General features: G+C 35.4%; 1 long non-coding RNA gene across 1 annotated transcript in view; it reads right to left on the reverse strand.

Annotated features, from left to right (window-relative positions):
- LOC114699819 overlaps positions 1 to 27013 on the reverse strand; it is a 1576032-nt gene that overhangs the window by 1117039 nt on the left and 431980 nt on the right. The gene's annotated exons all lie outside the window — the stretch shown is intronic.

Here is a 27013-nt window from a genome sequence, read left to right on the forward strand (position 1 = left end):
ATGTGAATCATCACCAAACTTAAAAGATTATCTGAAATCAGAACATGTCATGTGATGTCTATTATGCTTGCTGCTGGAAATGGACCATTACACCGCCAAAACTCATTCTTCGAGTAATTGACTTTCTTGGTTTTCATCCTTCCCAACTCTAATACAGAGATATGTCAGTATATTCATCTAATATCTTGCATTCTCATAAAGGATAAAAAGAGAGTTCATCATGCGTAGCCCACAGCAGAAATATTACTTATCCCTGCAGTTAGTGAAGGGTAGAGGCGTGGTTAATTGTGTAAAGTACATGGCAGTGAGATGGTTTGTAGAATTCTAACACGTTGCACAAGATATCAATGGTTTGTCCTTTGAAAAAATGCAAATTTACTTTAAAAATATCAACTGTGTTATGTGCATCTAAAATGATTGTATTACAAATGCCAACCTGAGAACTACATTGTTTGAACCTACAGCATATCTTAATACTTATTCCACTTACATTTGTTAAGCTACCTTTCTCTGTGGGTTTAGATATGTTTAAGCTTTACAAAGAGAAAATCATACTCACTCTGTTATAAAGCTGTTATAAAGAAGACATGAGTCGGTATTTGTGAAGTTCTTAGAACATTGACATATAAGACATATAATTAGCCTCCCATGTGCATCAGCTTCTATAATATTTGGAGCCAGTCTACTTGTCTTTTCTAGCTATAGAAATTATCAAACAATAATCATAATGCGACCTTAGAATTTTCTAAATAAGAAGTGGCCACAAGAACTCAATTTTATATAAAGAAGCAGAAAATCAGATAGGATGTAAAATATGAAGAGCAGATAATTATCCCAAATTCTATGCAAAAGAACAGAGACATACTGTCTAGAAAGGCATTCTAGGGGCACTTAGATAAAAACATAAAACATCGTTCCTTTGCATAGAAAATTACTTTGGCCTATCTTTCTTTCTCTTCCTTCCTTCCTTTCTTTCTTCCTTCCCTCTCTTCCTCCCTCCTTCTCTCCTTCTTTCCTTCCTCTCTCCCTCCCTCCCCTCTTTCTTTCTCTCTTTCTTTCATTTATTTATTTATTTATTTGAGACAGGGCTGTCCTGGAACTCGCTCTGTAGACCAGACCTCTCCATTCACAGAAATCTGCCTGCCTCTGCCTCCAGTGCTGTGATTAAAGGTGTGTGCTACCACTGCTGAGCCAGTGGCCCTTTTAAAGGGTCATGATGACATTTTCATTCAGTGTGGATTCCCCAAAACAAAATGAGATGCCCGTGGTAACACTCTCTGTTAAAAAATTGTGGTCAAATGTATTTGGAAAATACCTTGGATGCAGAAGGATTTTACAAATATTTTATCTGTTTAGTACAGCCCAAGATGTGGAAATACCTTTGTAATTCTTTGCAAATGAAATAACTTTTGTATTTCCCTTAGCACTACCATCACCCCACTGCAAGTCCCTCAGTGATAGAAGCAGTCTTCTATTCAATTAAAAGTTCCTGCACAGACTTATAGAATCAATAAAAGGTCTGAGCTGAGATGGCACAAGCCAGAAGTACTTAGAAGTGGTGAGGTTAAAGACCCTAAGTGTTAGGTTGTGGATACTTGCTTTATTTCCATGAAGAGTATAAAAAGGAGTCACTCTCTCCATTCAAGACTATATGAAATGACAAGTGCAGAGAGAAAAGAACTTAATATGTTCTGACAAGCCATTAGTAAGTATAACTAAAACAGACTATATTGTAAAATTTTGTTAGTAATATCTTTGCCTAGTTATTGTGGACTTTAACCTTACATTGAACTTCTAAATAAAGTCTTTATTTGTATTAATTTATGTGTCTTAACATTTTAGGATATATTCTCAGCTTCTATTTTTAAATACTCTCAAATCAATTTTGCATCTCTGCCCATCTGTATTTATATATAAGCATGTATGAAGAAGTAAAATTATAAGGGACCCAATGTGGTTGAGAGAATTATCCTAAATCACCTATATTGACATATTTGCCCATTGTCCCACTTAATTAGCAGTTACTATTGATAAAATCCAAGTGAAAGATGGATAATTACTCCCTTCTGGGTTCCTAGCTGTCCATTTTACCCATGGTTTTCAGTAATTACTGGTCCTTCTCTGTTCAGTATGTAGGAACATCCCTTCTAAAGAACAGGATTGTGCATTGCCTAAGTTATTGCCAGCCTCTCAAAACTGAAGTAAATGCTTTCACAAATAGCATTTCCAATGAATAATGCTGAAATCAGACTTTTTTTTTTTCATTGCAAGTGCCTCAAGTAGTTGGCTCCCTTCCCATCAGCTACTTTGTAACTGTGAATATGACAACATGACGGTGATTCACAGATGCCAAACTATGACGAGCAGAGAAAATCTGTGTTCCAGATGTGATAAGGTGAGGACAGCGGAACTCGCAGCCCCAGGTGATTTCCATGAAGACACCTACATACAGTGGGTTCACTATCTATACCATGCAGCCGCCAACTCTAATAACCTGGTTGGGCGAGCAGCTCAGGAAGAAATGCAAATGGCTGAAAAAAAAAAAAAAAACTAGCTTGCACAGTAACATCTTAAGCTGATTTGAGAGATGCATGCTTGAAAAGCGTACACTGCAGCATTGGAGAATGCCTTTTGTTGCATTCAACGCACCGTGGGCTAGAACTAAGAAAAATACATAGAAGTTATGAATGCCTTTGCAAATTTCCTTCAACCAATCCTGCAACCCTATAAGCTGTGCAAGAGCAAGTGAAATAACAGCTTGTTTCTTGTTTTTATCATAATATTTGGAAACTTATTTCAGATGTACATATGTTTCATAGATTAGGGGTTATAGTTACACATCTATGGAACAGGAAATAATAGATTGTGAACATGCATCATAGAAACAGCTGCCATACATTCATACAAAGCACTTCTCAAGCTTTGCATTGCCGTACTCAGAAATAATAGAATCACAAATCATACAAGATTGTCATTACTGGTTCTACACATGTATCTATGTGTATTTGACTCATAAATTCTGACTTTTGTCAAGCTTGATGGTCAGTTTAATTCAGGGGAGCCCATTTATGGGCCAAATTTATACTTAAAAGTCAGTCTTTCTATATTAAATCCAGGAAAATGTGTTATAAGACATAAAATAATATAGATGAATATTAGAACAATTTTACCAGGATGATGATAAATATTAAGGGTATTTTCATGTCAAACTATGATTCTAAACATAATGATTAAAGTCAATTTTGTAAATAAAAGCAAAAGTTCCAATGTTTCCTCTAATTCAAAATGTAATGAGTTTACTTGGATGTAGCTACACACTTTGACCACCCTGACACATTTTTTGGGGTGAAAGTCACATTTTTTTTTATTTTTAAAATCTGTTTCAGAAAAAATGGAAATATATTTGTGAGGAATTTGGAAAATATATCTTTACAAACTATTTAGTGCAGATATAAAATGAATGTTAACATAAAATATTTCCTACTTACTTTCAAATATATCCTTGTCATTTTTTGATGGTAAGTTATAAATAAATTCCACAGTTGTTTGCAGATGGGAAGCAGTCTGTGGAAAGGAGCCTTGCCTTTTGTCATTGTTTTCAAGAAGCAAGGGCAATGATAGTCACTTAGATTTTTAAGAAGTTTTGGAGAATCAATTAGTGGATCCTAAATGATTTGATGAGAATTTAAAATTTGAGAATGAAATTCAATACAGTTTACAAGTTAAGCAATGCATATATAGTAACTCATGAAATATAAACTACCAGAGGTTGAGGAAATGGCTAAACGAGTAAGGGTTTGTCCAGCAACAAGGAGGTCTAAGAGACTGAGTTCAGCAGTCGACCCACAGGAATGCCTGGTACGTGCAGCATCTTGTCTGTAATTTCAGCTTCAGAAATCAAAGACCAGATAGCTCCAGAACAATCTCTCTAACTAGATTATACTGGTGAGCTCTAGGTTTGGTAGAGAGATTCCAACTCAATGAACAAAATAGTAGAACCATGGGAGGGTATGATCCTTTTCATCAACAGTAGACCTCCATTTGCATGTGCACACGTATTCAAATGAACCATTGCATAAGTACTCACATAGACACAAAAACGCGCGTGCGCGCGCACACACACACACACACACACACACACACACACACCAAAACAGAAAAAATAGAATTATAAAATATAGAAAAATATATAAAATATTGCATATGCTTCATTACATAAGTTAAACAAAATGAGTTCACTTTGAGCATTTTTTAAAAGATTACTTAAAATATCCACTTATCATCTTATGTCATTTACCTTAATGAAGGTGTAAATAATCCATTATTGTGTTTAAACCACACACTTGAAAATAATTTCAAAAATGGTCGAACTGTATAATTCTACATATTCATAGTAATTCTATAAAAAAAAAACCCTATCAAACAAAGATGTTTTCCATACTGTGGTGTCGTTAGCCAAGATGAATTTTGTGAGACATATATCTGTGTGATACCTATAGTATATTGTTCACTAATACATCTATCCATATACTCATTTCTAATGAACATGCTATTATTCTTAATAAATATTTTCTACATGTTAAACACAGTAAGTTCTGTTTATGTACAATCTCACTTAAATAGGTTACACCTATTTTAAAGGAAAGAACCTGTGTTCAAATAAGCAATTACTTTGCCTAAATTAATATATCAAAGAAATGGAAGAAAGCAACTTTTTTTAAGCAGCTAGAGAAAAAAGCCTGATGCTTCTGATCTGAACAATAGAAGAACCATGGACAATAGTTGTACTAGAAGTCAAACAAGAAGCTAAGTTTAGAAATATATCATGATGATATGGACTTGACAATGTCTATTTTTTTTTTCTGAATTAGGAATGAAAATTCCAAAAAATATTTGAAGACAATACTCTTTCCCAAGATCCTCCCCCAACCTGATCCTTCCTGTTCCCATCCCTACCTCCCTTCGAGGCCCCTTCCCCTGTTCACTGGTAATGTCTATTCTATATCCTCACCACAGTGAGATTCATGTATCCCTAGGGGCATCTCTGGGATGAGCTAAAAGCACAGTGCAATGGAAACTCGCAGGAATCCAAGAGGATGACCCTAGCTAAGAATCCTAGCAATAGGGGATAAGGAGCCTGAAGCAGCCATTCCCTGTAACTAGGCAAGACTTCCTGTGGAGGGAATGGGACTCCAACCCACCACACAACATTCAACCTACAATGTGTCCTTACTACAACATGTGCTGGGGTAAAGATGGTGTAGAAATCATGACTTTGGTAGGATCCATACTTTGGTCTATCGAGACACCCCTATCTCTGGTTTTGGACACTGACAACAGCACTAACGTTGTATTTTTGTATATCCCAGTGATAATATTTTTGAAATAGTGCCCTAGGGATCTCAAAATCTATCAGCAGGTGGGTGAGTTCTTCTTTAATCATCATGATCTCCATGTTCTCAGACCATATTTGAGAGAGACCTAAGCCAGTGGGTGGGTAGGAAAGGTTTTCATAAATGAGAACCAGCATTTAATACTGAAGTTGTAATTTAATACTTCAATAAACATGCACACAGATTTCAGGGCATGCTTATACATATTCACATAGCCCTTAATTTACAGGTTGAAAATGCATTTGAGAAACCTAGTCCACTAAATATTGTATAACTTAAAAAGTCAGAGTAGGGCAGTGAATGAGGTATGTACCTCATGGTCATATGGCTGAATTGGCTTTCTTTGCTACTGCCTGCCATAATAGGAAAGTATGGCATGGCACCTCAATAATCTAGGAGAGGAGTACAAATGAAAAGTGTATTGTTTCTACTGACTGTGTATAATTTGGTGTCAACACTTGAAAACTCAGTATGGAATATTTTAATGAATATCTATACGCGTACTTATTATTGGCTTTACAAACTGGTCCCTTAGTAAACATTATAAATTATTTGAAACCATAATCTTTACATAATGAGAAGGTTGGAAAAATAATGGCAAGTGTTTCTTCAATTTGATTGTCTATAGACATTTGTATACAACATGCTTTGTTTTTCAAATTTTAAAATTTGAAATCTATTACTTATCATATACCATATGTTGTCATTATATTTTTTGCAGTGCTGAACCTTGAATCCTTTGACTGTGTTCAGGCCAAGCAAGCGCTCATTCTCTAAATTATTGATTTTTATTGCCATAAATGTGAAGAGAGGTGAAATCTACATATATTAGAGTCTATGTTTAACCATATAGGTAAATGCTAATATATTTATTCCTTATGACATGCTTGAGATAGTTTATATGATTGTTGCTATGATACAGATAAGTAAGCTAAAGCAAATTAAGCTAATAAACTTGCCTGCTGGACCAACTAAAGAACTGAGTAAAACAAATATTACAGATAACACTAAAAATACTTAGTCACAATATCACAAGTATAATGGAAAACAATAATTAACTTTTACCACACTATTTGTAAGGAAATGTAAAACAGATGTTAGTGAATAAATGAAATAAGTCTTATTAAATATCCAAATTCAAGAAATAGTTGCAAATAGTCTTAGGCCTAATTCTGAACACAAATTCATATACAGTCTGTGTTAATCTCTCTAGCTCGCAGTGAAAGAAGAAACATGTTAGAAGCGACAGTGGAATGGCAGTGTGGACTCTGCTTGGCCTGAGGCTGAAATTGCTTTTATTTTATTTTGTTTTCCTCCTCTTGAGGAATTGGTGGATAGTATGATATACATTACCTCATAATATATAGATTTCATGCATTAATATAACAGATTTAGTAATATATCCAAGGTATATCATTAATATGTGAAATTAATATTTAATACCCAATAGACTGTTATTCTAAAGTGCCACAATGGAAAATAACAATGTGCAATTATGAATTAAATTTATGGCACCAAAAGCCTCCTTACAGAATTTGATTTGTGGCAAAATTATGCAAGAAAATAGAGATAAATTTCTCTCTTTTTCTTTTTCTTCCTTCTTTTCTTTCATCCTTGCTCCAAGCCCCTCTCTCCTTCTTTCTTTGTTTCTGTCTCTCTTTCTCCCTACCTCTTACTCTCTCTTTAGAACCACGTATACCTTAGTGAAGCAAGGGGGGAAAATCCCGATTTAAACAGAAAAGCTTGAACCTTAAAATCCTTACATGCTCTTTAAAGTTTCAAGCTGCTCTTGGGGAAAACCTGTGTTTCTCCCAAGTTTACTCTGCTCTGAACATCAAATATTAAGGTCATCACAATAACCAATAATTGTCCAGAGAAGGGAGATAGTGTATTAGTAAAGAGAATATTTAGCAGCTGTATGCTGGGATGGGGTAAGCATATCCTTGAATTGCAGCCTAAGAAACTTCTACTTTATTCAAAAGGCAGTAGAAATCCATTGCAGTGTGTGAGCTGGCTGACATGGCCAATGTCAGTGTTCGAATGAAAACCTGACAGCAGTGCTTGGATCCTTTAGAGAGGAGGAAAAGCAGAAGCTGAGAGATTATTTAGGATCCCATTAAGTTGTGCAGAAAATAGTATGTGGAGTCTATCATTGCTGATTAAAATTAAATTTGCTGTTTTTATATTGTTTTGAAAGTTAATTATTATAGAATTATGAAAAAGAATTATTTCTTTATCATAGTTACTACATGACTATGTGAACTAAGGAAAGTATCTTAAGAAATAATGGAGTTGAAGCATGCTTACAACAAAAAAATATGCCTCAGATGTTGAGAGAGAGAGAGAGAGAGAGAGAGAGAGAGAGAGAGAGAGAGAGAGAGAGAGTGTCAGAATCCTGTGAAAACTTGCCTACTGCCCTGAAAAATTGTCCTCCAGTGAACTGCCTTCAGGCTGCATTTTCAGGAATTATATTCTTGTAGTGATCAATTTTTCAACCCAAAGGGTGATATTTCTCTCCATAAATTTAATCCCCAGTCAATATTTCTTACCCATGATATGAACGAGGTTTTTCACAGTTAAAAATAACCAAGGTTAAAAGGCCTCGTAAATATGTAGCATCATTAAACGTCGGACACATGAGGTGAGGGCTGGTGTTCTGATGTGCTGAAGCCAAGGATGCTGTAGGTCTACGTGTCACTCTTCTTTCTTAGACAACCATGATAAATAAACAGCGAAGCCCCTTATTTACAACTTCACTGCTACAACCTGCCATTCATTTCCCTATCCTAAAAAGTGATGTTGGTTGTTATTTCAGTAAGACGTGACTACATCTTATGTCTCTAAACCTACACTAATGACCATGAAGTTGATTTAATACTTCAGATGCTAAAGAAATGGATGATTAAATTTTGCTTCATTTCACATACATGCCTATTGCCTGAGAGCAAGGCTGTGAGTGTTCAACAAATCAGTACATACTTTATTCCCCATATATGACAGGTGAAATCTTCTCGGTCTCGATTGCAGCACAGAGTTCTGCAGCTCAGGGATGCAATGAAATAGCATGGGAAACTGATAGCAGCTAATTGATAGAAAATGGGTAGCTGGTAGCAGTCCACTCTCATCTTTCTAATGCACTCATTCATCTCAGGGCAGTCACTCATACAACTGAATTTAATCTCTGCCACTCTATACAGGAGACCACATTTAGGACTTAACACATGGTCCTCATTTACAGCAATGAAAAACTCTTTTTTAATTAAGAAATTTTTTTTATTCATTTTGCATACCAACCACAGATCCCCTCTCATCCTGCCTCCCACTGAAAAACTTTTAATTTCCTGATATTGCTTTGAACTGAGAACTTAACTCATCCTCTCCTGGCCCACAAGGCTCACTAAAGCTCCTTTCTCACAGCTCACCAACCAGTAGACACACTGATACTTTCTAGTACTTTTGAATTATATTCACATCACTCTGATTGGCATTGCACAAGCACAGAGTAACAGGTAATTTTTAAAAATTTTATTTTTGAGAATACAATAAAATTACATTCTATCTCCCTTTCCTTCTTACTCCCAAACCTCCCATACACTCCTTGTTTTCTTTCAATTAATGTCCTCTGATTTCAATAATTGTTGTTAGATTCATATATGCATATGTATATCCATACATATTTCTAAATATAACCTACTCCATCTGGCAACTAATGAAGGCTGAGAGGGGAAGAATTTTTTTTTATTTGCAGATTCCCTTTCAATTTCTTCTCCCTTCTTAAATTGGAATTTTGTCATATCCCTTGACCTAACCAACTCAGTGAGCCTTTCATCTGTCTTCCTCATCTCTACTCCCCCTGTTTGTACACACTTGCTGAGTTTTATAATATCCTAGGTTTTATTTTGACTTCTTCAGTCAAAAATCTAACATAGTTGTTTATTCTACATCACTGCCTTTGCTGTGATAAACACCATGATCAAAGTATCTTAGAGAAGTAACTTGTTTATTTCAGATGATACTCCCAGGTCATAGTACATCATTGAGGCAAGTTAGTACAGGGACGCAAGCAAGAACTAATGGATAAACTATGGATTGCTGCTCACTGGCTAACTCATGTTCACCTAGCTTTCTTACACAGCAGAGACACACCTGCCTCGATGTTGCTACCCACAGTGGGCTGGACTCTCCCACATCATTCATGATTCAAGATAATCTCACACAATTGCCAGTCTTAGGCCGGCAATTCTTCAGTTGACGTTTCCACTTCTCAGGCTATTCTAGGTTTTATTTTTGGTTGTGAGCCTAGCCTTTAATGGCTGAGCTTTCCCTCCAGCCCTATTCTAGGTTTTATAACACTTCACTTAACAATAAAGGTTAACCAGTACAGTGCTGCTTGTAACTGAAGTTGTCAATGGAATTATAAAGAATCTTCTTATCTAAAATGGAGCAAGTATGAAACCTTCATAGTAAACATGTTGGAACAAAACATTTATGATCAACATGTTCTTTGAGATTCAAATATAGAAGGGACTAGTGAGTCTTTCTTAATAAACCTAATCATTTTGTAACTACTGTTTAGTCTGGGTACTCCCATTTTCACCTCCTTGATTAATATCTCTATACAATACATTATTCTACTTGAAAATGGTTGTCAAAAATAAAAATTCCCCCACATTTTTATGATGAGAAAAATATTGTCTTGAATGGCAAACATAGCTTTTTTCCCCTTTTCCTTCCTCTCAACCTGAACTCTTTTAAAACTGAGATCTAAAAAGCATTTTTGCTTTTAAATTAAATCCTACTTTCAATTAACTTTTTAAAAAGGTCCAGATGAGAAACCTAGCCAACTCTCTGTTTATTTATAATCACAATCTGCCAATGTATATATCTCCTACATACCTTTTGCTATAAAACAATAGTGTTTTCTGTCACATAAAAACACTCCATCAAAAGGAAATTATGGTATATCTACACTGATCATATAATATACAGATACTGGTTTCCATGACTCAGCTATCCTCATGAAATCACATAATTATACTGCTTTACAGGGAAATGTGGCTAAAATAAGAACATTGGGCTATCAAAACAGTTAGGAAATTTGGAAATGAGAAATAGAATCTTCTCTGACTTCTATATCCACAAGTGCATATAGCGTCCATGAATAACTGTCCTGTGCTGACCATAGTAAAACACCTGTATTTTATTTCCTAAAACTATATATCTTCTTTCTCATTGCCTTATAGCTGTCAATTTTCAAAGAAAGGCTTATGCTTCTTAATATGTAGTTTCTGCACCTCTGCCTAACAGTTATCTAGTCAATACATCCTGTTGAAATGATGAAAACATTTTCTTCGGCACATAATACTTACTTTTAATAAGGATACACTATCCCACTTGCATAATACTACTGGTTAAATGACTATTGATGACTTATGAGAGTTGAATTCAGATGCGATTATCACATATTAAAAACTAGCACTTTGGCAAGAGCTGAGCATCTCTTGTTGTCAGAGAGGCAGAAGTTGAAGGACAGTCTCTAGGGCTCAGCTGCTTTTACTAGCTGGGTGATCTTGCAATAATAATGACAATTATTTCATGGCTCATTTTCTTCATGGTAAGAATAAAATGTTTACACTGATTTCAGAAGAGAATGTATCAATTAAAATGTACTTATTCAGGGTCAGACTTTACATTCAACAAATATGTGGCATTATTACTTACAGATAACATATATACTTTCACAGACATTTGGGTCTGTTGTGTTTTATTATGATATTCACCTTCTTGGAGTTGCTGACACCTCCAAAGAATTCTTATTTTTGTCCATTAGATCTTTTTTATCTACTGAATTAGTAAAGTGAAATGCTATCATTTAAACATTTGTAAACACTATTACCATTTCTTTATTCATTGTCATAAATGTTTAGGAGAATATATATTTCAAACAAAAAATAGTGAGGAGAGTGGAATTAGTTTATAATTTTTTAAGTCATAGTCTACATTGTGGGGTCTGATTGTAGATTCTGGCAAACTCATCATGCATTGGTTAACTATCTGTGGATTTCATCTTGAACTTCAGACTTCCCTGAAATGAGGGAGAAGGACCTCAGGTTATTCAGAATATACATGGAGCACTACAACTTTAAAGAATGTTGCACAAATGAGTTGATTCCTTGAAGTAAATTGTTTACTTCTAACTTGGCACCAGATCAATGTGTATCCACTGATACATTCACCAGCTGGTTGTAGTATATAATAATGCTTGTTTTCTAAAAAAAAAAAAAAAAAAAAAAAAAAGCATGCAGTTTTATGGCCACTTAGAAAAGAAATGCTAAAGCAAAGTAAATGAAATTTAATTTTAAACAGATACTATGTCATGTTTGAAGTCACTATTGTCCTACTTTGTATTGTTGGTATTCATGAAGCTGATTTGGAAGCATCTATGTAAGAAAATAACATTTCCAAGTTTGCCAAGTTTTCTAGGTAACTTAGAAAACACAAAGTCATGCTATGTATGCCAAAATTAAAGAAAGTATTTGTAAAATTTACTATTTATTTGGATAAAAGGCTTTTCAATATTTTTGAAATTAGAAATAAACAATAGACATTGTCTAGCCATGATAACCCAGTCCCAGATAAGGAATAACACCTTATAAGTCATTGGTCAGGAAAGTACTAGAAACCCTCAAAAATAATATAAGCTGTAGCTTTTCCTCTTGTTTGCTACAAGAAACGAATCATAAGATCCTTTTGCTGAAGCTACGGTACAGCTTTATCGTGTGATATAAAGAAATGAAGCTGGAACAAAACCACAAGTGTCCTCCCTCGCAGCTGGCTGTTCTAGTTCTTGGAGATACTGTGCAAGATGCTAGAAGATGAAAGGAGGTGACAGTTGTGATGCCTCTTCTTGGTTGTCAGCTTGACTGTATCTGGAAAGAACTACATTCCAGAAATCCAGGGCACATCCATTAGAGGTTTTTTGCTTGTTTGTTTATTTTGTTTTGTTTTTGTTTTTTGGCTTGATTTTAAGTAGGTAAATCCACTTCTAGTCCAGAACCTTGAGGTAGGAAGCCCTTTAATCTGGGCCACACCTTCTTCTGAAAGCCTATACAAGGACTTAGAAGAAGTAAATGTTTGCTCTTTGCCGGCTGGCTCTTATGTCTATTCATTCAGTGGCATTAAAGCCTTTTTCTTTAAAATTCTAGCCTCTCCTGAAGGCCAGCTGAGACATTCAGCCTTACAGACTGAGCAACTTCTGTATTTTGGGGACATCCCTTTCATAGCCTGCCATTGTTGGATTAGATTGATGATAACCTGTAACTGATTCTAATAAAACCCCTTTGTGTGTGTGTGTGTGTGTGTGTGTGTGTGTGTGTGTGTGTGTGTGTGTGTGTGTAGACAAATTTCTAAATGGTCTTAATAAATAAAAAATGTGAAGCTAGAAATTTGGGTAAAAGCCCAGGAGAAAGATCAGAGGAATAGGACAAACCATGAGCTAACCTCACCTCACGAACTCCACATCTTTCCAAGAGAAGTTCTTCCTATATACTCATGTTTATATGTCTTTTTTGTTCTGTTCTCTCATTGTCTCTCTTAGCCAGCCACATCACTTCCTCTTCCTACACAGCTCTGTCACTTCCTGTCTGTTTGTATAGAACACCAGACTTCTATGGTTGGTACTGGGATTAAAGGCATGTGTGACCACGCTTGGCTCTGTTCCCTAGTGTGGCCTTGAACACAGAGATCCTGCCCACTAAGTGATATGTTTAATAGCATGTGCCATCACTGCCTGACTTCTTTGTTTACTTAAAATGGCTTGGTATTCCCTCTGATCTCCAGGAAAACTTTATTTTTTAAAGCACAAATAAAATATCACCACATTTCAGCATGAATAAAATATCACCACATACATAGGTGTATATATATATATATATATATATATATATATATATATATATGTGTGTGTGTGTGTGTGTGTGTGTGTATGTATGTATGTATGTGTATATATATATATATATATATATTCATTCTATAAGTTCTGCTAGTCTTTAAAACCTAACTAATACAACAATCTTACACAGATGTGAATGCTAGGAACCTTGATACAAGACTACCATGTATACAAGACTTGTAAACTAGTGCCATACCTGTTGCAGAGGTAACCAACTAGTAAACTAGTGCCATAACTTTTATGGAGGTAACAAGCTAGTCTACAATTTAATTTGAGACCCATTTCATTTGAAAGAATCTGTAATAAATGCTGTAAGTCTGGTCAGCAGTTCACAGTGGAGGGTGTCATAGGCCCTTGGATGGGTATTTCCAATGTCAGCCTAACTGACATAGTATCAAACCACCTTACAAAAAATGTATATATTTATACCCATATGCTTTTACCACTCTCATCTATATTCAGAGAGGTCACTCTTTATAGTGAAATGTGATAAAGGCAAAGGCTTATGATTGCACAAGTTTCCAATACTTGAATGCTTAACCTTAACGAAGACATTGATAGCATCCACTCCAAGACTCAAGGCTTGCTGTTCTTGAGGGAACATGGGGGACATGAGCTGAAACTGACATCTGATGGGAAATACACAGCTGCTGAAATCACAAACTCTCAACAGCTCTGGATGGCTGCCCCGGTTTTTCACCAGAATGGGTGCATCAGAAGCTGGACAAGGATAGAGGAGAGAATCCGAAGGCCCCACTCCTCTCTTCTAAACTGTTTCCCACATTAGATTCAGGGACATGGAAACCACAGCCGGCATCAGTGTACTCATGGATGACCACACCTGCCTCCAATGGGTAGTGCCAACCTGATGGTCACAAGGACAACCCTAGTTAAACTCCATGTGTCACACAACAAAGCCCAAAATGATGACTCTGGCAAAGGAATATGTAGGGGAGGGAGTTGATGGGAGTTGGGGAGAGAGAAGAGAAAGTGGGGGGAAGGTAGGTAGCAGAGTGGATTGTTGTGGGGTGAAGATGAGGAAGGGGATGGCAGGGTGTAGATGTAACCAACCATCTTATTAAATAAGAAACACAGAACCGGGTAAACAGAATTCCTTATGAACACAAATTAAGCCATGAAAGCATTAACCCAGTAAACAAATGGTGTTGCAATGCCAACTAGACCGAGTATTTTCTAAAGAGCAAATCGATTGCTTCAGAGAACTATTCAAAATTTTTATTTAAAAAAATGACAACTGATCTCCAAAACTTAGGATCAATTTGCTCACTTTGCATTTCTTTTCCATTAAATTTTGGTTGTCAATGGATTTCTTAATTTTGAAAATTTGCGTATAAATTATAATTAATTTTCTTTCAGTTTATAAAGAAGAGTGGACATGAACCCTCTTAAAGCTGAACACATCTGACTAGTGCATCAAAATAAGGAGCAGTCATTTTCAAATGCATCTCAATAGTAATTATGCTCAAAGTTCCAAAAACATGATTTGGTGCCATAATGTAGCAATAGTAATGGCAATGATTATCTATGTAGTATTTACTGTGATCTTCTCAAAATACTGCACTATGTACCTTAAACACGCATATCAGCATGTAAATTTATCTTTTGTGCTTGTTGCTGTTAGTTTCATTTTACAAATGTATTGATTAAATCTTAGAGATTTACATAAATCATTAAAAGTCACAGACATTTTACATTGAGAGTCAAGAATGGATCTCAGTCATCCTACAATAGGCAACTTGGTGGCTTTCCACAATCATGAAATACTTCCATACCCAACAAATATTTACTGCAAGAGTGAATATACAAAGACTGGATTAGAACGTGCAATTCTTCATAAAGTTTTGAGTTAAAGTTCATTCTGTTTTGCACTTCATCAATAAAATGTTTAGTTCATCTGCCAAAAAATAACTGGACAAAAATTAGACAAAAATGAAATCCTAATGACAGCTAAAGGACATCTAATTGCCCATACAAAAAACAAAACTTAGGAAATAGTGTTTCTTTCTATTTTAGACCTTTAAATTGATTACATGCTTGGCACAATTTTACATACAATTTCATTGTAAAATCTATCAAATTTTTCTCCTCACTTCCTTATATTACTCAATGCATAGGCTAAATTCAAAAGCTAGTCTTAATCATGTGAGCATGCCTAATTGAGTTTATTAATAGTTTAATAAGACATTCCATTCCTTATAACCATTTAAGCAGTTTTGAATTCAGATCGCAGGAGGAAAAAATGTGTTTTAATGACCACTAAATAATTGCACTTGAATTTTTTGCTGGAAGCTTGCTTCTTTAACACCCCCACAGCCAAAGTAATCATTATGATCACCACTTTGCTTCTCCTACTTTATGCCAGTCTTCAAAAGAACAGTGCGAACTTCAAAAGACATGGCTCTGCCAGTTACATGAGAGTTTTCTGAGACATGTGTCTACCTCTTCACTTTCCCAACCAGTTAGCTGCCAAGACTTCAGTTCTACTTGCTACATGCACATCAACCCTGCTCTCTTCTCACTGCCTTGATCTTGGCTCTAGCACCCATCATTTCCTTGTGTTCCAAATGCAGCTCTTAGCTTGTGTCTGTTTCTTAGGCTGGCTTCCCTCCAACATTTCTCCAAGCTGCGGCTGTCTATCAAGAGAGATTGTCTTTCCAAATTAGAAATCAGATCATGTCCTGCCCTGTTTAAAATCTTCAGTGACTTTCCATTTTCACAAGATAAAATTAAAGCTGTTTAACATCATGTATACTGTCATATACAATCTGTCACAGTGTACCTGTTTTGACCATCTTCCTCTCCTCTCTAAAACTTTTAGTCTTATTTAAGTACTGTGTAGACTGTGGATAGCAAAGTGGCTGCACTGTGAGTCTCTTTGCATGCTGGAAATTTTGTCACTCATTTCCTCCACCCAACTGCCACTCAATTTTTGTGGAATATCCCTTCTAAAAGTTTCTCTAAACTTGCTACTCCATGAACTTTTTTCTTCCTCTATGTTGCCATTGGCTACCATTAACGTAACAGAAGACCGTGTTTACTGTAATGCAAGAAATGCTCTATTTATTTATTTTTCCCCTTAGTTGGGGTGAGTTTGTAAACTCATCCTTTTGACCTCAGTGCCTAGGAGATGCTAGGCAGATTGAGTTCACGTTTAATGAGAGCCAACACTATGAAACAAATTAAAATAGCATTGATTTTCTTTCCTCTTGATATACTTTATGAAAGAAAAATGAACATCAACATGGACATCCAGTAATATATTTACAAATCCTAATAGTTTTACTCTTTCAAATTCTTAAGTGGATTGGAAACATAGTTGTCTTAATACAAATCAATTTATGTTTATTCAGTTATGTGATAAAGTAAAAAATAATAATATTTGGTTTCCTATGGTTCCTGGTAAACAGCTCCTAAAATCTTGGCATACTGAGAGTGATGGATGAATACTCTTTATTTTATTAAAGAATAAAGGCTGGTTGTAGGACTCTGGACAAAGTCAAATTGCACACTGGTCAAATGTTGACCAGTGAAACCTCAACACGATTAACATTGGAAGATTCAGCCTTCCTGCCCTTCATTCCTCATGGACTGGTGAACAGGGTGGGGAAAATGGCATAATCATTAATAACAAATAATTTGATCCTGCTTAAGTAAGAAACACAGACACACAGACACAGACACACACACACACACACACACACACACACAATTCTATGAGTGATAAGATTTAAAGAGATTTTCAGTTAGTGAGCTGTGTGCTAAAAGAGAGCTGTAGCTAAATAGGACTAGAGTGACCCAGGCATCCTATTCTGAAAAAAAAAAAACAAAACAAAAAAAAAACCTTACATCCTTCCTTGCTCTTTCACTCTATAAGTTATACGCTTTAAACTATGCAAAGCACATTCCTAAGCTCTTTAAGTCAGTCTTTTAACTTAATGGCCTGAGTTAGAGATTATGGGAGTCCTTCTCCCTGGAAAAAGAGAATCATAGCTGATCTATCAGAAATATTGGTGACTTGAACTTGCAGGTGACATCTAAAATAGAGGCAGTGTTGTAGAACCCTTAATCCCTGGAGTCTGTATTAATGTCAGAAAGTGTCAAATTTGAATTAAGTTGTAGGAAATGTAGCTACTATTCAGAGATAGGAAATTGTTTGGTAGAGAAAGGAAATATGCACACATATTTAGAGTCATAATTATGAGTAAATTAGTACAGTTTAGCATTGTATAAACTAAAATATGACTCAGAGAGTAGATCAGCTGAAATATTTTGAAAAAATAATGAAGTAGGAACTGATTTCTGAGTTCAAATGAAGTCATTGGAATTGCTGATTTTATTTTAATGTAGTACCACCTTCTCCCTTAAGAGAATTTTCAAAGGATCCATTCCTCAATTAATCTTGAAAGAAAAGTCTTTGGAATGCTTTAAAAAGGTTTGACATGGCATTTATCCACATACTTTAAATCTGGCTTCAGTGACTAGAGGGTTCACAGCAATGTGACACAGGTTTAGATCCTTGAGTTCTGGAATTAGCCTTGTCTGGATCTAAATTTTAGTCCTGTCACTTTCTCACTGTGCAATTTGTGGAAAATCACTTAACCTCATGGAGCCTGGGTTTCTTCAGCTGGAAAATAAGGTCAACATTTGTCTCAGCCTCACAGATTTTCATGAGGCTGAAATAGGATAAAACAGTAATACATCTAAATGTATGTAAGATATAGTAAGATCCTATAAGTTATTATCTTTTTATAAGTTCAATATTTTATTGGAAATCAACACTCCTTCAGTGCACACCTCATTGAGTTCTGCTTTATTCATAACCTACATGTGGCTGGCAACCCTCCTGAGCTGCAGCATTATCAGCCATGCCTTGAGAGGCAGGGAAGTATTTTTGAGCATCTGGCTCTTCAAAACCAGCTGGCCTGCATCATAAACCCTACCTCCCGTTGTCCAAATTTCCAAAGTCAGCATGACACTGATAGGGAATTCAAGGAGAAGACAGTGCTGGCATCAAATAAGCAATAGCTCATGATTCTACAGGGTCACAAGTCATTGTCTTTCTCAAGATGCCAGACTCTGACTTAACAGCCACTGCTTTTGCCTAAATTACTCTACCAAGACTTCTACAGACAAGTTCCTTACTTAACGTGTATCTTAGAGCATGTGGTTATTGATGCCCACACAAGGGATGACTTGCCTTATTTTGAGGATGAGGGCATACACATAGTCTGGCTGAAGGCCAGAATGGAATAATAATGAGCTCACTCAGCCAGACATATTGTAACACAGTCACACGTGAGACTTTAGAATCCTTGGTAGTAGAGCCAAAGACAAAACCCGAAAGAGCATTGAATAAAGAGAAAATACATTATTTTTTAGTACTTTGCACTTCACATGTGGTCAATATCAGTCTGTAGTTTTTATATGAAACTATTTGTGAGAACTGTGTTATCCTAGACACTTAGCTGTGAACTCTATAGAGGAGGCTTTCTGTTTAATGATGCTGTATAAATGAAGAATGAAAAACATGCAGCCAAGTTAATCAATTCCTAATATTAACCAATTATAATAATTTCATTTAAATGTAGTTTTAAAATAGAGTGTTTAATTATCATTGTTGTATACAATAATAGGCACTAAATCAAATATGCAATAAATTCAACTGGGCAGTCACGATAGGTAAAGCTATCTTAACAATAAGAGAAGTTGCCATGATTTATCTTTTCATATTTAAGTAAAAGAAAGAAAAGATAAAAATGATATTGTAGGGCAATAGATTCTAATATTCAGTATTTTCAAATAGTGGGGACAAATTTTCTTCTGTGAATGTGCTTCTAAGAGTGTAATAAAGACAATGGAGTGAATCGTGCAGTATTGGGACAAAGTGAAGATGGTATTATAAGTGGAGTAAAATAGGGAAGGTACAAACTCATTTGCAGGTAGCTTATTATAAAAAGAAGAGCATGTGTGAATAGCCAAGTGGATAAAATAGTCAGAGTCCATTGTCTTAAAGCATTGATGAATTAGGTGTCTCTAGGGAAGAAGGAGAAGATGACTAAAATGTGTGAAAGAATATAATGAAGTCTATAAAATCCCTAAAGACCAACCAGGTTTATATACTAAATTAGATTAGAAAAGTCTATGCTCGATAGAGGATTCAATTAGGTAAGATCAATTATAACAACTGCACATGTTCACCAAGTTAAAATAGAAGTACAGGTGTATTCCAGCCAAGTAAAATTAATTTATTTTTCATTACAAAGTTCTTGAAGACAGTATAAATTTGACAGTAGAAAAGAATTAATGTGGGATTACATTTGCTGTTTTTTATTTGTAATGACATCTATCCACACAGAAATATAGTGTTAAATTATAAGTAATTTGTAATTTGTTCGGCTTAGGACAGTTAGATAAGGGAGATGCCTGATTGTTTTGGTTGGTTAATCATTTTTATATACTTTACTGAACGGTATTAATGGAAATTACATTATTTTTATAGGCATAAAATTGCTCTCAGGTTTTTTTTCTTATTCTCTCTATGAGTAGTATTATTTTAAAAAACATACTTGATGTCTTTGGTTCTTTTTAAAATTCATAGATTGCATGCTCAGTCACATTCATAATTTTATTTAAATGTATTCTCCAGTGAGTAAGATTTGAATGAGCTGTTCAATAATTACCACAGTTTGTCAATTTGTTAAAAAGTAATCCATTGAAGGTAGAGAAAAAGAGAAAAGGAGACACAGAGAAAGGCAGAGAGAGCAAGTAATTGAGGAAGAGAAGAGAGGAAGAGGTGAGGGAAGAGAAAGCAAGGTGTGAACGAAATAAAAAAGGAAAAAAAAACTACAATAGATGACGTTTTAAAGTCAAATCTAGTCAATTAATATATACTTCTGGTAGAAAGTAGAGGATAGTATTGTATTAGCTAAAATATTGGAAATGTATAGGAATATAGATTTTTGTTGGTTTGTTTTGTGTCTCTATTTTAATAAAGAGGTATAACACTGGCCTGTAAATAGAGGCCATTTTCCCACCAAATTCCAGCCCATGGGTAGCCTGAAAACAATTAACTCAAGGAATATCACAAAGAATATCCAACTCGTGTCTCTGTAAAGCCTCAGAGTTCTAGACATTGTATAGGCTATGAATACAGAAAGGGAACATTATAGATTTAACATTGATGCTTATAGGTGGTTCACTGACCCAGATGTATGACATTAACCTCATTGCTGAGTAAATAGAGACCTGACAACATCAGTTGACATAGTTGTTATTATCTACTAATTTCAGAGGTTGGAGTAGTTAGTGGGACAGAGGAAGTCTGAGTGTAAAGCATTACACTGTAATCTGTTCTAAGTTATCTCCTGTTGATTTCATTTGTAATAACTTGTATTGAGGGGTTATGACAAAATATGTTCCACGAGCCCAGTAATAAATTTGTATATAGGGAAACAATCATCCATAGTATCCAATGGTATATTTGCTTTATTAATTTTATTATAAGCATTACTGTTGGCATTGCTTCTATGCCCCAAAGCAAGACTGTAGTGGAGCTAATGTTTAGGTATAGGTTAAGTGGCCCTGGAATTAACATTTAGGGTTGACTGGTAGTAGAACTGGCAACAGTGTTTATACTTTGCCATGATTAACTTAAACTTCTCAGTTGAAGAGATATTTAAAAGATTGTTTCGTATCATGTGTTTGGTTCCTTCTGCTTATAAGAATTTTATTAAATATTTTTGTCAATGAATGATGGCACATATCATCTGATTTACACTGCTCAAGTAGATAGGAAGGGAAAAAAAGCCTAACTTATTTATTTATTAAATAATATTGTTAACAGTATTTTCTTTTCTTACTTAAAAATAGATTAATACTCTCAGTACATATATTCCCAAAGACAGAAAAATTTGGCATTGATGTTTCCAAGGATAATAGCTCCAGTTATACTTATGTTATTTTGAATTCTTGCCTATTTTATAGTCTTCAAAAATTTGATGAGTATGGAAGAATTGGTACCTTTAACTTAGATGCATGGGATAAAACATTACAGACTTTTAAACCAAATTATTCATTTCATTTATTTAGTACTGAACCAAAGATTTGACCAAGAAAATTGCCCACATCTCTCTAAGCAGAAAAATAATAGAAATTAATCATCATGAAAAACGATCAATAACCTTGAAAATATAATTAAATATTGTTTAGGTAATCATCATGAAATTGAATATAAATGATGTTCTGAGAAAAGATTTGCAACAGATATATTAACAGGATTTTAACACCAACCATGTATAAAACCTTAGAGATTAACCAGGAAATCTCTAAGGCTTGGAACAAAAAAATAAAAAGGACAAATAAAAGAAATAAACAGTTAATGTGCAAATTAAGCTGTAAGAAAATGAGTTTGACTCAACATATTCAATTAAATTATCAGTAAAGACACAAAACACCATTTGTAACCAAACATGGTTTTTACTTTCTTTAACCCCAATTTTGAAAAATTTCTGAATCATTGGAATGAGTATTTAAAAGACAAATGCATATCTTATTTCAATTATTGTTGCTACCACTAAAATCTTTGGAAAGTATTTCATGTAAATAATACTCAGATTAATTATATTTATCCAAAGATAGGAAAACCTGCTTCAAAATGTAGGTTTAGGCCGGGCGTTGGTGGCGCACGCCTTTAATCCCAGCACTCGGGAGGCAGAGCCAGGCGGATCTCTGTGAGTTCGAGGCCAGCCTGGGCTACCAAGTGAGCTCCAGGAAAGGTGCAAAGCTACACAGAGAAACCCTGTCTCGAAAAACAAAAAAAAAAAAAAAAAAAAAAAAAAAAAAAAACAAAATGTAGGTTTAGAGTTCAGGCAAGAACTTCTTACCAGATCTCCAATAACAGGACTTATTCTCAAGAATCAACAGGTGGGATTAAAAGAAACTTTGAATTTTTAACACTACAAAAGATACTATCAATCAGAAAAATAACAGCCTGCAGAACGGGAAAATAGACCTACAGAGGTCTAATCTACAAAATTTCCAATGACTTGAAAAAAATGACATTAGAAACATACAAGTATATAAGGAAGACAAAAATTCCAGTAACAAATGGGCTCATGGAGTGCACAGAAATTCTCAAAAGAATAAACATAAAAAAAGATCGATAAGTAGTTTTTAGATTTTCCCCTAAATATTACATGCTAACTGCAATTTCCTCTCCCTCTCCTCGCCCTACTCTTTCCCCCATCTCCCCTCCTCACTACATTCACCCCCTCTCCCATCCCCTCTTAAAAAGAAGCAGGCCTCCTAGGGACATCATCCAAACATGGCATAATAATCTACAATAAGATCAGGCACATAAAATCACATCAAGGCTGGACCCGGCAACCCTGTAGGAGGAAAAGGGTCCCACAATCAGGCAAAAGAGTCAGAAACAGCCCCGGCTTCCATTGTTAGGAATCCCACAAGAACTCCAGACTACTCACCCATAACATATGTGCAGAGGACGTAGATCAGGCCGCTCTAGGCTCCCTGACCTCTGTGAACCCCCATGAATCTCGGTCAGATGGTTGTTTGGGCTGTGGTCCCATGGTGTCTTTGACCCCTCTGGATCCTTTCTCTCCCCCTTCCTCAACTCCTCCTAATGTTTGGCTGTGGAAATTGTCATCAAAGAGACCAAGGAGATTTCCTCAAGCAGGTTTTCTCTGTGTAGCTTTGCGCCTTTCCTGGAACTCACTTGGTAGCCCAGGCTGGCCTCGAACTCACAGAGATCCGCCGCCTGCCTCTGCCTCCCGAGTGCTGGGATTAAAGGCGTGCGCCACCACTGCCCGGCAAGTATTTTTAAAGTGTTGAACAGTCCCAATCATTGGGAAATGCAAATTAAAAGTATGTTGAGAAACCACTTCACTCCTGTTAAATTGGCTCTCATCAGGAAACCTGACAACAAATGCTGGTGAATTTGTGGAGAAAAGGGAATATTTACTCATTGATGATAGGAGTATAAACTACAACAGCCATTATGGAAACCAGAATAAAAGCTTTCTTCCAAGATAAGAAGTAAACTATCATAAGGCCCAATTTTATTACTTCTGAGCATACAGTCAAAGGACTCTATCCCTAACATAGAAATAGTTACATGTCATATTTATTGTAGCTCCATTTATGAAAGCAATACACACAGTCAAGTTAGAACCTCAACAATCAAATATTAGTGAAATTATGGTGCATGTATAAAATATAACTTTATTTAACTATAAAGCAAAATGAAATCATAAAATTAGCAGGACAATGGATGGATTTGGAAATTATAATATTCAGTGAGGTGACACAAACACATAAAGACAAAAATTTATGTATTCATTCTCAAATGTGGTCTCTAGCTCCTAATGCAATATGTGTAAGTGGGTGTAAATGTTGGTGCTTTAAAAAAAAAAAAAAACAGAAAGGATGAAGAGGAAGTAAAAATGAGTGATAAGAAAAGATGAGGGAGGGGGCTGGAGAGATTTCTCAGCGGTTAAGAGCACTGGCTGTTCTTCCAAAGGTCCTGAGTTCAATTCCCAGCAACCACTTGGTGGCTCACAACCATCTGTAGTGAGATCTGGCGCCGTCTTATGGTCTGCAGGGATACACGCACACAGAACACTGTATACATAATAAATGAATAAATCTTTAACAAAAAAAGAAAGAAAAGATGAGGGGTAATAGATCAGATAGAGTGTGACCTCAGTCGGGAGAATTAGTGGTAGGAGAGTCATGGAGGAGATAAGAGACAGTAGAGTGTACTAAAATATACATTATTGGAAAAGGGCATCATGACATTTAACACCTTGTGTTCTAATTTTAAAAAATAAGTAAATCCTAAACCAGAACATTCGTCTAGTGAGAGTAGATATTATACAATGACGTACTATTGTATTCAAGTGTGCAGTGCGTTTGAGACATTCTAGTTTCACACAGACACAGCTTTACCAGAAGGCCTTCATGCAGTGGTATAACCATGCTGAACAACACCTTACTACACATATCAAAATTAGAAGTATTGGAATTTTTACAACTCACAAAAGTGTTTAAAATGGTGGAATGGCTGATTACTATGAGCTGGTTGTCCCATGTTATATAAACGTGAGGAATGATCACACTATATCTAATGAAAGTATGTGAACATTATATACCAATGAAAAATGTAAGATGTGTGTATTTTTCCTTTTGTTTGACCATATATATTTATATAATTATTTAATTAATTGTATGATTTTTGTACTGAATAATTTAAGTATATTTTTATTTTTATGTAATTTATCAGTTTATTTTGGAATGTCTTAACAATAAAAGCTTAACTCAATCTCACAATATATAATTTAGACCCATAAGATTTTCAAAATTTTATGTAGGTATCAGCATTTCAACAGAATATGTCTCTTAAATATTGAGTCAGGCTATAGTCAATTTTATGTTTTTATTTGCATTCATTTATATATGATATTCTTTCCTCGCCATCAATTTAATTTCTGTTACATTGAATAACTCAGATTATTGATGGTCTCCATTAGAGGCTATTATAACAAAGTACCATTAATTTACAACAATGTTCTATTTAAATGCCTTAGAAAATCTGGGTGGTGGTGGTGCATGCCTTTAATCCCAGCACTTGGGAGGCAGAACCAGGTGGATCTCTGTGAGTTCAAGGCCAGCCTGGTCTACAAAGTGAGATCCAGGCAGATACAAAAACTACATAGAGAAACCCTGTCTCGGGAAAAAAAAAAAAAAAAAAAAAAAAAAAAAGGCTTACCAAATCCATATTTTTTTTACCTTTTTTGTTATATTCAACCATTCTTGTCATATTTTTGCATTTCTCAGTTTGATGCAGATGAAAGAGCCAATAGGATATTTCTCCAATATTCTTCCAAAGCCCTTTCTAAACGTCATGTTATTCAGCGAAAGTTCATAGTCCTGGATTACACCATTGCTCTTTAGCCCTCACTTAGTAGCTAGTATATGTACTGGATCTGCTTAATTATTGTTTCAAATACAACAAATGCCTTAACAATTCTATTCCATTGCTATTTTTCACCATTTTTACCATAATGCACCAACAGTCTCAGATCTGAGTGTCTGTCTGACAATGTTTTTGATGATAGTATTGCTTAATGGAATGTTAATGGTAAATTATATTTCAGGAGTATTTCATATTAGACAACATCATGGTATAAGCATGTAACTTGGTTAAAAGTAAAATGTGATGATTTATAGTATTCCGCTTCAGGAAATATACATCTGACTATGGTTGACAGAAGTCTATCCTGTTTATTTTTCCCAGTGCTTATGGTTACTTGTTTGTGAGAAGTAGAAAGCAATTGGTTTGAAAAGAAAAGAAAAAAAAAAAACACTGAAAGGATTGTTGATGGTTTTAATAATAAAGTCATTAAAAGATAAACACAAGTTAATTATACTTCTCAGTTAAAGGCGTATGTCACCGACTCCTGTCTCCATATTTCTTCTTGTATTGGCAATGTTTTCTACTATGTGTGGAGAAGCTACTAGTTTATTCAGTACAAAAGAATGACATGTCTCACACATGTGCACTGATTCCACACATATGGTCATATATTCAAGGTTTTCATAGGGTTTATGTCCCAGTACAAACTGTAGCTCCCCTTAAGGTGTATGAGAAGTTGTTTTGCTTTATCTAAGGCATCTTAGGGTGACGACTAGGAAGGCTGCTTGTATGGATTGAAATGAATCTTTCGTAGTCTCAGGAAATCTTGTGGGTAATCTGTTTTCCTTAGTTAGAAGGTATAACTGATTTTGACCTAAGTAATGGCATCACATCATTATTCTGAGTAACAAAGGGCTTGGTTGTTCTTTTTTGGTGGGTGTCTTTTTATTATTTCCTCGTAGGTTAGTCTTGGTGAGATAACTAATGCCATAACTTTCGACAATATGTAATTTTTGTTTTCCATTTCATTAATGCTGTCTTCTTCATACTCAATTTATTTTAATCAGCATAGAGTTTGTTAGATGCCATTATGACATTTTTGAACAAACTGGATTTTTTCCTTCTCCTTGCTCATTTCCCCCTAACCCCTGTTACTTCCCCCCCACCCCTTGAAGCCTTCTTCACACATTTTTCCCCTCTTTCTCTTCCCATGTTGTTTAGGAGTGCTTTTCTTTTCTTTTTTCTTGTTTTTTTTTTTGAGACAGGGTTTCTCTGTGTAGTTTTAGTGCCTGTCCTGGATCTTGCTCTGTAGACCAGGCTGGCCTCGAACTCACAGAGATCCACCTGCCTCTGCCTCCCAAGTGCTGGGATTAAAGGCATGTGCTACCGTTGCCCAGCTTAGGAGTGTCCTCCCTCCTCCCACCCCCATCCCTCCTCCCCACCCCACCCCATTCCCTTCTAATGGAACTACCTCTTATGCTATTTTACTCATTAGAAAGTGAATTTAGGAAAAACACATAATAAAAATACAACAAAAAAAACCCTCACAATTAATAAAATAAGCCTAGCTTCTACTTGGGAGCATCAGTGGTGACATGGAGCTGAGACTCAGATCACTGTCTCTCTCTCAGCCATCATGAAAGAAGCTTCCTCCAGCAGGAGATGGGAACTAACACAGAGATCCACAATTGGACAATGTGAAGAGAGACAATACTT

The sequence above is a fragment of the Peromyscus leucopus genome, chromosome 17, assembly GCF_004664715.2.
Source record: "Peromyscus leucopus breed LL Stock chromosome 17, UCI_PerLeu_2.1, whole genome shotgun sequence".
NCBI lineage: Eukaryota > Metazoa > Chordata > Mammalia > Rodentia > Cricetidae > Peromyscus > Peromyscus leucopus.